Below are 13,332 nucleotides of genomic sequence, written 5' to 3'. Positions count from 1 at the left end.
GAGAAAGAGAGAGAGAGACACTCATAGACCAGAAAGAGACAAAGAGACATGTACATGCACACAGACGGAGAGAGAGACAGAGACAAAGATACATACGGACTGAGACAGAAAGATGAAGGCACGCACAGACCCAGTACAGGGAGAAAGAGAGAGAGAGACAGAGATATGCATGGACTGACAGAGAGAAATTGAGACAGAGATATGCAGGCCGAGAAAGATAGAGACACACACACACACACAGACAGAGAGGAAGATACAATCATATGCACAGACCAAGAGAGGGACAATGGTTGACCGTGATAGAAATACAGAACACATATGCAGACTGAGGGACAAAGATAGAGAGACACACACAGATCAAGAGGGAAAGACGAGAGATGCACCGACCAAGAGGGAGAGGCAATGACAAACGTACAGACTCAGGAGGGAGAGGCAGAGATACACACAAACTGAGAGGCGGATGGAGTCACGTGCATCCTGAGTGAGCATGAGACACATGCAGACTGAGAGAGGAAAACCGAAACAGCCAGATTATTCCTCCACTCGCATCCCAACCAGACTTCTTTATCTCGGTCTCCCACACTGTTCCCATGCAGCTGATTGTGAATTTGAGGAACAGCACTTCATCGTTTTGTTTGACACTTTTTAGCCTCTCGATTCAACACTGAGTTCAAATATCACAGATTATAACCATGCCGCCATTTTGTTTAGGAGTATTTTTAGCTTGTGTTTTTTTTTTGGATGACAGCTGATCCTGCTTTCCTGTATTCACTTTCTCTCGGGCATCTTTCATTTCTTTACTTGACCTATTGTTAACCCTTTTGGCTTGCATCTTCAACCTTTTATCATTTAGTGAGTCCCATCATCTACCATGTCACAGGCATTTATTCCATCCTAACCTCTGCCCCGGTCATGAGCCTACAGTCATTTAAAACTTGTAATAGCTGTACCTACTAGTTTTGACAAGAAGCCATTGACCTGAATCATTGACTCTGGGCTGAATTGTACTATATTTTAGCAAAGTCCCATTTTCATCACGTTTCGGGGAGTGTTCCCCTCCATGAGGCCCCATAAGCCTCCACGAGGCCTATGTGAGTTCTCGCGTACTATGGTCCCAAACTTGCCTCATTAACTACTCACCGGGACTGTATGATACTCTTTCTCACCCGATGCTGGCCCAATTCTCCTACAGATAGAAGCCCAGAGGTACTCGCTGTTACCTGGATCCCTGGCACTGTCACCATATTTGAAAGACCATTGTGCACCCAGACAAGTGCTGTCAGTCCAGGGCTGCCTTGCCCGGCTAATGGCACTTGCACCAGACGCGGTAGGTTTGGGGAAATTGGCAATGCACTTTGAGAACCATCTAGATCATGGCAATCCGGTCCAAGGTAGCCATCTTGGACGGTGTGGTCTCAGCCATCGGGAGGAATGCCCAACAGTGTTCAAAGGAGGCCAGTGACCTTTGCTGCTCAGGGTAAGTGCCACCATCTTGTCTCTGCTATCTCACAATCACCCTGTCTCTGTCACCGTACCCACCTCTCACCAAACCTCATGTTCTACCACTCCATTATATGTGGCATCTTTCCTCAATCACCCGCCCCAACTCCCCCACCTATCCTCACCCTACATAGTCTCTGCGTTGCCTTTTCACTCACTCAGGATATCTCACCAGCTTTTCCCCCACCTACACTACCAACTTGGCTGTCCACTTTTTTTTTAACTCACTCAATCCCTCCCTTCCACTGATTTCAGGAGAAAACAACAGGGCACCAAAGTGAGAGTGGCCAACTTTTGGCTGCTCACCCCCTACAAGGAGAAGATCTGGCCCCGATTACCCATTGTTTATTTCTTTATTCTTAAATAGGATCTGGGCATCACTGCCCATTTTTTCTGATGAAGGGTCTAGGCCCGAAACGTCAGCCTCTCTGCTCCTATGATGCTGCTTGGCCTGCTGTGTTCATCCAGCCCTGCACCTTGTTGTCTCGGATTCTCCAGCATCTGCAGTTCCTACTATCCCTAATTGTTCTTGAACTGATTGGCTTTCTGGGCTATTTTGGAGGACAGTTTAGGGTCATACAGCCCGGAAACAGACCCTTCAGTCCAAACAGACCATGCCGAACATAATTCCAAATTAAAATAGTCCCAACTGCCTACTCCTGGCCCATATCCCTCCAAACCTTTCCTGTTCATGCACTTATCTGAATGTCTTCTAAACTTTGTAATTGTACCCACATCCACCACTTCTTCAGGAAGTTCATTCCACACGCGAACCATCCTCTGTGTAAAACATTTCGCCCCTCTTGTCTTTTTTAAATCTCTCTCTCTCTCTCACATTATCTTGGGTCTGAAGTCACGCGTAGGCCAGACCAGCTAAGGACATTAGTGAAGCTGATGGATTTTAACAAAAAATGACATTGGTTTCGTAGTCATCATTACAGCAGCTTTTAGTTTCAGTTTGTTTAATTGAATTCCAACTTCACCATCTGCCATAATGGGATTTGAATCCGTCCATCATTGGAGCAGTAACCCAAAATTCCACTCTAGTCACATGACCACTACACCACTGAGTAACATTGGTCAAGCCACTGGAATTGGGGCAGCATGGTGGCTCAGCGATTAGCTCTGCGGTCTCTCACCGCCAGGGACCCGGATCTGATTCCAGCCTTGGGTGACTGTCTGTGTGGAGTTTGCCTTTTAGAGGGGTGGTGTGGGCTGAATGGCTTGCTTCCACACTGCAGGAATTCTAAGATTCCATGATATCAGAGGCTGCCTTGCCTTACGTTCCAGGACGCCCTGACTAAAAGGCTGACCGATGACTACTCCCCATTGACTTTGAGATGTGAAGCTCGTGCAGTGTTTCTCCTGCATAAACTGATGGCACGCAGTGGAGTGGGTTTGACATAGCACAGTGTTGTTAGGCAAAATGTCCATCCCCTTGACTCTGAGCTTTCAGGCACATCAAGGCAGAAGTGCTGTGCACTTCCTAGCCTCGGGCTGAGGAGGAAGAGAAGGCAAGGCTGGGGGCTGCTGTGAACATCCGAGTAGGTGCTAAATGAGCGAGCACTAACAAAAGCGAATGAGCAGCCCTGAGATGCAGCCTGGTCCAGTCTATGAGCTGGGAGCCTCCCCTTGCATCAGCCTCTAAAAGCGAGAAGCTCATCCTGAATGTCTGAAACTCAGCTGGAAAAATGTGACTTGTTGCTTTCAACACCGAGAAAGCCACACTGGGTTCTGAAGAAGGGTTGCCGGGTCTGAAACATTATCTCCGGTTTCTCTCCACAGATGCTGCCAGACCTGAGTTTCTCCAGCAACTTCTGTTTCTGATTTCCACCATCCACAGTTCTTTTGGTTCCTTTGATTTCTTTTCATCGTTAAAAATTTGCTCTTTTCAATTCTAAGAAAAATTCAGTGCACTGCACTAGACATTGGTGGCGTTGTGACTGAACGAATGAATTCAGAAGTATATTGACTAAAACCTGCTTTACCAAATAATTTTTGATATTAATATCTCAAGAAGCCTAATGATGATACCCAGTCTGTCTTTTGTTCTTGTTTCTGAGAATTGGGCTGTACACTTCCAGGACAGTGGTCCAAATCTATGGGTAAAATACAGCAGTGGGTTTCCCATTGTCGTCTACAGTCAAATTTTTGATTATACTTTGTAATGCTTCAATTCATTTGCCTTGTTCATGAGACAGCTTGCGTTGAAGCATATGGCATTAAAGTCTGAATTCCTATACTTTCTACTTTCCTTTGAATCTTCTCTTTAATCAACTGCACTGGAAGGACTTAAAGGCCAATAACAAACCTGTTTAGCTCCATTATCAACTCGCCTTTGACCACAACTAACAAGTCCTGGAGTGGGACTCAAACCTAGAGCTTCTTGCTCAGAGTTAGGGAAACTATCACTGCACCACAACACCCAATGACAGTGCTGCAAACTGTATAAATCTCTTAGGGTGATTATTTCTTCAAAAACCTATGTTGCCCTTAACACATTGAAATGTTGAGGACAGGCATTGTGAATGAGAAAAAATAGCTTTACATATTGATATCTAAAATCACTATGGTGAGGTATTAATAGACGTACTCTGTACTTTAAATATAATTCTGAGGTTGTCTTTTTTATATATCTCTCACATTTGAATTGTAACAAATCCTGATTTGTAATTGGCTAATTTTAACTTTTGGAATATTTGTTGTAAAGGATCATTTTCACTTTATTAAAACATTTTCTGACGTTAATGCTGTCTCTGCTCATTTTTTCACACCTTCAGCTTCTAAGGTATATTCAATGTTTTGAATGCAAGAACAGCTTCTTCCCCACTGTTATCAGACTTTTGAATGGTCCACTCATATATTAGAGTTAATCTTTCTCTGCACCTTCTCTGTAGCTGTAACACTACATTCTGCAATCTGTTCTGTTACCCTGATGTGCTTATGTAAGGTATGATTTGTCTGGACAGCACACAAAACAATACTTTTCACTCTATCTCGGTTCATGTGACAATAATAAATCAAATCATTCCTTATTTGTAGAAACCAGCCTGCCACACCTCTATAGGATTCCTCATTGTAGAGTTACCTCTTAGACAAATCACACCTGAGGCTTCATACTCCTGAGGGTGGGGAGAGGGAGAGTGACAGCCAGAGGTGATGGTCCATATTAGCATCCATGGCCCCATCAGAGGGATGGGGTCCTGCAGGCAGATTTCAGGAAGCTACAAAAGAACCATGAAACAATGACAACAAAGGTGGTAGCTCCTGGATTGATCCCAAAGCCATGCACATGTGAACACTGTGGCCAGCAGCGGAAATGGTTACGAGCTACAATCAAGCATCCTGGGAAATTTGGTCAAGCTTGTTTAAACTCTGACCTCAGTTAAAGTTGCAGCCAGGAAATGTTTTGACCTGCAGTTCTTGTGTTGACCAAGTCGAGCAGGTCATATGGTGGTTTGCTAGACAGACTGGTGCCACGTACCTTACATAGAGGGTGGAATGTGGCTGTTTATGATTTGGTGCTAGCAATTTGAGAGTTGTTTACCAGTAAACTCCATTGGTTAGGATCGAACATTTTGATGAGGGTTTGGTCAATTCATTGGCTGGCTTCCAGAGAAGGTTAGAGCATTCTGGGATAAATGTTAGCAGAACAAAGGGTTTCTCAGGAGTGAGAGCAACATTTGAGAAGCACATGCCCTGAAATCATCTTCACAGAAGAACCACAAGGCAAGATCTACACTGAGAGCAAAAGTAGACACTTCACTCAAATTGAAAACAAACTTTTTGAGTTAGAGTTAGGGTTAAATGTGAATTAAGTAAGGCAAAGTGAAGTTAAATGAAGTAAGTTAAGTTAAACTAGCTGAAGTAAGAAGTAAATGTTACAATGAATGTATGTTTGATATTGAGTATTGGTACCTAATTAGTTAAATAAAGAAGGATTTGTTTAAGTAAAGTCTGAATCAGTTGCCTGCCTTTTTTTTGTTTTTCACACAAGAGAAGAATACCTGGGTAAAAGGTTTGAGTACTCCTTTTCAGGCAACAATACAGATGTGAGAGCACAGTGTGGTGAGTGTATGCCTACTGAGATGGTGCAGGAGGGAGGGCATTGGCTCCAGTTTTGGGGGGAGGATGTAGAACCAGGATGGCTTACACCTGAACAGAGCAGGACCAGTATGTTGCAGAGAGAGATATTTACAGGTGCCACCTGAAAGAACTTAAAGAAACCTGGCAGAGAGATGAAAGCGTACACATAGATCCAGAGGCAAAACTGGAAATAGTAGGCAGAAAATTAGTGAGAATGCAAAGTTGAGGAATCGAAGGAGAGAAGATAAGACACCAAAGGAATTCAGTGCATACTGTTATAGACTTCAATGCAAGGAGCTGACTGAATATGGCAGATGAACCAAGGAATTTTCTCCCTCACAGCATTCAACCTACAGCACATGGACTTCAGCAGTTCAGGAAGGCAGCTCATCACCACCTTCTCAAGGGCAATTATGGACAAGCAATAAAATGCTGGCCAGGCAATGATGTCCACATCCCACAAGTGAATTAAAAAAGTGAGAAATGATACCTTAAAGGATCATCAAATGAGGCTGTATGTGTAGAAATAAATAACACAAACAGGGAAAATACTCTGTTGGGTGTGTACTATAAAGCCCCAGACAGTCAAGAAAGATAGAGGATCAAATATGTAATCATATTTCGGAGAAATAGTAATATTATTAATCCTGTAATTGTCATGATTGTAACTACCTTTGTCATTAAAGGTTGAGAGGGGATCTGATTGAGGAGCATAGGGAGGTCAGTAACTAGGGGATATAGATTTAGGATGAGTGATAGAAAATTAAGGGGAGGGTCGAGGAGAAATAATTTTACTTTGAGGGCATGCCAGTCCAGAACTCACTGACTGAAAAAGTGATTGAGTCAAAAACTCTTGTAACATTTAAGCAGTATTTAGACCTTCACGAGTGTCGCCATAGCCTCCATGATTGTGCATCAAATGCTGGAAAATGGAATTAGTGTCATTAGCTCTTTGTTGACCCCTGTTGACACGATGAGCTGAATGGCCTCTGTGCTGTAAAAATTTATGAGTCTAAGGACAGAAAGCACTGAGTCATGTTAAATGATTATTTCTCAGACTGAGTGATGCTAGTTGGCAGCATTTCCAAATATGAGGATCGCTCCTTCTATTGGATATAAACAAATAATTTGATTATTGGAATACAAAGAAAAACTGCAAAATTTGTCAGTGTGGCAAACAGTAAGAATGATACCAAGGTAACAAGACATAAATAGGCAGGATGGCCAGGCAAGTAGCAGATGCAGTTTAATAGTGAAAAATGTGAGATGATACAGTTTGGCACATTGAGTAGGACTTAATGGCATTGTTCGAAAGATCTTGTAGGGACCTGGCAGCATGTCCATGTGCATAGATCTTTGAAAGTGTCAGAAAATATTAAGTAGTCCTTGCTAAATAGGTTCAGGCGAAGCCAAGGGCCCCTGCACTACCAACCTCCTCACTGGCTGCTCTGTACAAACCCTTTAAGCACTTGTGAGGATTCACAAACAATGCTACATATAACTAAATGTAACTAAGGGGCAGCACAGTGGTTCAATGGTTAGCACTGCTGCCTCAAAGTGCCAGGGACCCGGGTTCGATTCCACCCTCGGGCGACTGTCTGTGTGGACTTTGCACATTCTCCCAATATCTGCATGGACTCCCTCTGAGCGCTCTGGTTTCCTCCCACAGTCCAAAGTTGTGCAGGTTGGGTGGACTGACCATGCTAAATTACCCATTGTGTCCAGCGATGTGCAGGCTAGGTGGATTAGCCATGGGAAATGCAGGGTTACAGGGTTGGGTCGTGGGGCGGGTCTGGGTGAGATGCTCTTCGGAGGGTTGGTGTGGATTTGATGGGCTGAATGGCCTGTTTCCACACTCTAGGGATTCTATGAATCTAAGTAGTGTTCCCTCAACAGACTAAGTGACGCCCTGAAATCAGCAAGTGATGACACTATCGCATGACTTTGTGGATTTCCATTGATAGATGGGGAAAACAGCCACCTGCTGGTTCCCCTCCAAGCCACACACCAAAACTACATTGCCATTCCTCTACTACTGCTGGGTCAAAGTCCTAGAACTCCCTCCCTAACACCAGATGAGCTGCATCAGTTCAGGAACTAGCTACCACCACCTTCTGAAGGACAGACAATGAATACTGGTCTAGCTCTTCACTAGTTGGAGTGAGACCTATTGGAGATTAAACATCTCAATCCCAGGATGTTGCTGCAGGAGCTCCTCAGAACGGGGACCCATGTCCAACAATCTTCTGCTTCATAACATGACGATCTCTCCATTATAAGGTCAGCAGAGGAGATTGCAGTGTTCAGCACTATTCACACTTCCTTGAATAAAGAAGCAGTACACACCTGCATGCAGCTCTGTCAGTGGATTTGTTGTAGGGACCTGGGTTTGAATCACACTGTGGCAAACAGTGAAATTCAATTTCAATAAAATCTGAAATTGAGAGCTGGCATGGAACCACTGTTGATTATTCTAAAAACCCATCTGGTTCACCAATGTCCTTTAGTGAAGAAAACTGCCATCCTTACCTGGTCTGGCCTACATGTGACTCCAGACCCACAGCAATGTGGTTGACTCTTTACTGTCCTCTGGGCAATTAGGGATGGGCAATAAATGTTGACCTAGTCGGTGACACTCACATCCCATGAACGAATGAGAAAACACCGAAACAACATTTTGTCTTAGGCTGATAAGTAATAAGGAACCTTTATGTCATACAAGTGATTGCCAATTTGCATTTCCAACAAGACAGAACCTAACCATCCCCCCATGTTGCATTTAACAATCTCACCAGCACTGGATAAGTGCAGCCCCAACAATACTTAAAAGCTCACCACCCTCCAGGATAAACCATTCAACTGATACCCCATTCACCATCCTGAATATCCACACCCTCCACCATTAGCACAGGAGTGTGAACCATATACTGCAGCAAGCTTCCTGTGATGACTCCTTTGCAAACCCATAACCTTTGACATGTAGAGAAACAAAAGCAGCAGATGCATGGGAATAAGACCATTGAAAGTTCCCCTCCAAGTCACATACTAAACTGACTTGGAACCACATCACTGCTCCGTCCGTGTCACTGAGTCAAAATCCTGTACCTTCCACTGTAACAGCACTGCACGTTTACCAACAGCATGTGGACTAGAACTGTCCCTGAGTGCAGCTCACCGTCAACTTCAAAATGTGAAACTGGGCTACAAAAACCAGTCCAGCTCGTCCCTGCCTCCCTAACCTGTTCTTCCTCCCACCTATCCCCTCCTCCCACCTCAAGCCGCACCTCCATCTCCTACCGACCAACCTCATCCCGCCCCCTTGACCTGTCCGTCCTCCCTGGACTGACCTATCCCCTCCCTAACTCCCCACCTACACTCACCTTTACTGGCCCCATCCCCGCCTCTTCGACCTGTTTGTTTCCTCTCCACCTATCCTCTCCTCTATCCCTCTTCTATCCGCCTCCCACTCTCTCCCTATTTATTTCAAAACCCCCTTCCCCTCCCCCTTTTCTGATGAAGGGTCTAGGCCCGAAACGTCAGCCTCTCTGCTCCTATGATGCTGCTTGGCCTGCTGTGTTCATCCAGCCCTGTACCTTGTTGTCTCGGATTCTCCAGCATCTGCAGTTCCTACTATCTCTGATTCAAAAAAACTGACCAGCATGTCTCACATCCCCGAAAGAATGAAATTGAAATTTAAACAGGCAGGTCAGGCTCAAACTCTAAAGAAACATTTGTCAGACCTCCACTAAATTACTCCATGCTGGTAAAGGCACCATAACACAGGAAAGATGTGATCACACAAGAAAACATATCAAAGGGGTTGGTAAGGATGCTGTCAGGAATGGAGAATTTTACCTCTGAGGAAATATATGATGGACTGGTGTTGTTTTCTTTGGAACAGAGTACACAAACACAAGGTTTAATCATGGGGTTTTCAATTAAGACGGATTGAATTCCAGGCCCTACAAAGTATGGACATAAAAAAACCTATTCTACCCAGTGAGAAGAGTAACCAGCCAGTATAGATGTAGAATAGTTGGCAAAAGATTTAAGGGGTTTAAGAGAATTTTTCTTTTCACCCAGAGAGTGATGGAAAATGAGAATGGGAACTCACTGCCTGAAACTGTTATACAGGCAAAAACATTAAAAATATTTGGATCTGGTTTTAAACTGCTGTAAGGTGGGGAGCTCCAGCCTGATGGCTGGAAGTGGGATTAGGCTGGATTGTTCTTTTTGTCTGGCTTAGGTATGATGGGCAGAATGGCCATTTTCTGGGCTGTAAACTGTTCAGATGTTTCTGCTAGTACTTACAACCATCACAAATTACACTAGGGAGAATTGACCTCATTATGACTCCCTGTGACACTGGTAAAAGGAAGTTGATGAAGTTATCTGACCTTGGATTTGAAAATGTTTCAGAGATAGTAGGAACTGCAGATGCTGGAGAATCTGAGATAACAAGGTGTAGAGCTGGATGAACACAGCAGGCCAAGCAGCATCAGAGGAGCAGGGAGGCTGACGTTTCGGGCCTAGACCCTTCATCAGAAATGGGGGAGGGGAAGGGGGTTCTGAAATAAATAGGGAGAGAGGGGGAGATGGATAGAAGATGGATAGAAGAGAAGATAGGTGGAGAGGAGACAGACAGGTCAAAGAGGCGGGGATGGAGCCAGTAAAGGTGAGTGTAGGTGGGGAGTTAGGGAGGAGATAGGTCAGTCCAGGGAGGACGGATAGGTCAAGGGGGCGGGATGAGGTTAGTAAGTAGGAGATGCGGTTGGGGCTTGAGGTGGGAGGAGGGGATAGGTGGGAGGAAGGACAGGTTAGGGAGGCGGGGATGAGCTGGGCTGGTTTTGCGATGCGGTAGGGGGAGGGGAGATTTTGAAGGTTGTGAAGTCCACATTGATACCATTGGGCTGCAGGGTTCCCAAGCGGAATATGAGGTGCTGTTCCTGCAACCTTCGGGTGGCATCGTTGTGGCACTGCAGGAGGCCCAGGATGGACATGTCGTCTGAGGAATGGGAGGGGGAGTTGAAATGGTTCGTGACTGGGAGGTGCAGTTGTTTAGTGCGAAGCGAGTGTAGGTGTTCTGCAAAGCGGTCCCCAAGCCTCGGTTTGGTTTCCCCGATTTAGAAGAGGCCACAACGGGAACAGTGGATACAGTATACCACATTAGCAGATGTGCAGGTGAACATCTGCTTGATGTGGAAAGTCTTCTTGGGGCCTGGGTTGGGGGCGAGGGGGGAGGTGTAGGGGCAGGTGTAGCACTTCCTGTGGTTGCAGGGAAAAGTGCCGGGTGTGGTGGGGCTGGAGGGGAGTGTGGAGCTGACAAGGCAGTCCCGGAGAGAGTGGTCCCTCCAGAAAGCAGATAAGGGTGGGGAGGGAAAATGTCTTTGGTGGTGGGGTCGGATTGCAGATGGCAGAAGTGTCGGAGGATGATGTGTTGGATCCGGAGGTTGGTGGGGTGCTATGTGAGGAAATCACGTGTAGCACTTCCTGCGGTTGCAGGGTAAGGTGCAGGGGATGGTGGGGTTAGTGGGGAGTGTGGAGCGTACGAGGGAGTTGCGAAGAGAGCAGTCCCTCCGGAAGGCAGATAAGGGTGGGGAGGGAAATATATCCTTGGTAGTGGGGTCGGATTGCAGATGGCAGAAGTGGCGGAGAATGACGCGTTGGATCCGGAGGTTGATGGGGTGATACCTGAGGACAAGGGGAATTCTGTCTTTGTTGTTATTGCAGGGAGGGGCTGTGAGGGCTGAGGTGCGGGAAACACAGGAGATGCAGTCGAGGGCATTTTCGACCACTGAGCAGGGGGATGTTGTGGTCCTTCAAATAAGAGGACATCCGGGATGTTTGGGAGTGGAATGCCTCATCTCGGGAGCAGATGTGTTGAAGATGGAGGAATTGGGAGTAAGGGATCGCATTCTTGCAGGAAGGTGGGTGAGAGGAGGTGTAGTCTACGTAGCTGTGGGAGTCGGTGGGCTTGAAATAGATGCCTGTTTCGAGGTGGTCACCAAAGATGGAGATGGAGAGGTCCAGGAAGGAGAGGTATCAGAGATGGTCCAGGTGAACTTGAGGTTGGGGTGAAAGGTGAAAGGTGAAGTCACCGATACAGTCATTGATGTAGCGGAAGAAGAGGTGGGGGATAGTGCCAGTGTAGCAGCAGAGGAGGGACAGTTTCATGTATCCTACAAAGAGGCAGGCATAGCTCGGGCCCATGCGGGTACCCATGGCCACCCAGTCTGTAGGAAGTGGGAGGAGTTGAAGGAGAAGTTGTTAAGGGTAAGGATGAGTTCGGTTAGGTGGATAAGGGTGTCGGTGAAGGGGGACTGGTCAGGCCTGCGGGAGAGGAAGAAGCAGAGGGCTTTTAGGCCATCCGCGTGGGGGATGCAAGTATATAGGGATTGAATGTCCATGGTGAAGATGAGGACTGGGGGCCAGGGAATCGGACGTTTTGGAGGAGGTGGAGAGTGTGGGCAGTGTCCCAGACGTTGGTGGGAAGTTCCTGGACTCGGGGGTGAGAAACAGAGTCAAGGTAAACAGAGATAAGTTCGGTCGGGCAGGAGCAGGCAGAGACAATGGGTCGAACCAGGGCAGTCAGGTTTGTGGATTTTGGGAAGGAGATAGAAACAAGTGGTGTGGGTTTGGGGAACGATGAGGTTGGAGGCCATGGGTGGGAGGTCACCTGAGCTGATGAGGTTGTGGATGGTTTGGGAGATGATGGCTTGGTGCTCGGGGTGGGGTCATGATCAAGGGGGCGGCAGGAGGAGGTGTCGGAGAGTTGGCGTCTGGCCTCGGTCATGTAGAGGTCAGTGCGCCATACTACAACTGCGCCTCCCTTGTCCGCGGGTTTTATGGTGAGGTTAGGGAGGGAGCAGAGGGCTGCACGTTCTGCGGGGGAGAGGTTGGAGTGGGTGAGAGGGGATGGAGAGGTTGAGGCGATTGATGTCTCGACGGCAGTTGGAGATGAAGAGGTCAAGGGAGGGTAGGAGGCCTTGGGGTGGTGTCCAGGTGGATGGGGCATGTTGGAGGCAGGAGAAGGGGTCAGTAGAGGAGTGGATTAGACTCACAATTAAAGAAATAGCCGCGGAGGGAGAGGCAGTGGAAAAAGTGTTCGATGTCCAGGCGTGAACGGTATTCGTTGATGTGTGGGCAGAGGGGATGAAGGTGAGTCCTTTGCTGAGGGACTGACTGTTCGTCCTCAGTGAGGGGGAGGTCTGGGGGGTGAGGGGCAGCAGATCTGGGGGCTAGGGCTGGGTGATGCCCTAGCAATGTCGGCGGTGGGTGGGGCAATGTCAGCAGTGGGTGGGGAGATGTCGGCGGTGGGTGGGGAGATGTCGGCGGTGGGTGGGGCAATGGCGGCGGTGGGCAGGGAGATGTCGATGGAAGTAGGCGGTGCTCTCAGTCTCGGTGACAGAAGTGGCACTATCTGCAGTGTGGGCCGTATCCGCAGTGTGGGCCGTATCCGCGCTGTGGGCACTATCCGCAGTGTGGGCCGTACCCACGGTGTGGGCGCTATCCGCAGTGTGGGCCGTACCCACGGTGTGGGCCATATCCGTGATGTGGGCCATATCCGCGGTGTGGGCCATATCCGCGGTGTGGGTGGTATCCGTGGTGTGGGTGGTGTGGGCAGTATCCGCGGTGTGGGTGGTATCCATGGTGTGGGTGGTATCCGCGGTGTGGGTGGTGTGGGCAGTATCCACGGTGTGGGTGGTGTGGGCAGTATCCGCGGTGTGGGTGGTGCGGGCAGTATCC

At 47.4% G+C, this 13,332-nt stretch overlaps 1 protein-coding gene across 1 annotated transcript in view; it reads left to right on the top strand.

Annotated features, from left to right (window-relative positions):
- Window positions 1–13,332, top strand: part of oxtra (oxytocin receptor a) — a 460,437-nt gene that overhangs the window by 209,687 nt on the left and 237,418 nt on the right. The gene's annotated exons all lie outside the window — the stretch shown is intronic.

The sequence above is a fragment of the Rhincodon typus genome, chromosome 16 (assembly GCF_021869965.1).
Source record: "Rhincodon typus isolate 14 chromosome 16, sRhiTyp1.1, whole genome shotgun sequence".
Classification (NCBI taxonomy): Eukaryota; Metazoa; Chordata; class Chondrichthyes; order Orectolobiformes; family Rhincodontidae; genus Rhincodon; species Rhincodon typus.
Note: the sequence above shows the minus strand (reverse complement) of the source record. Positions and strands in the feature narration are given on the sequence as shown.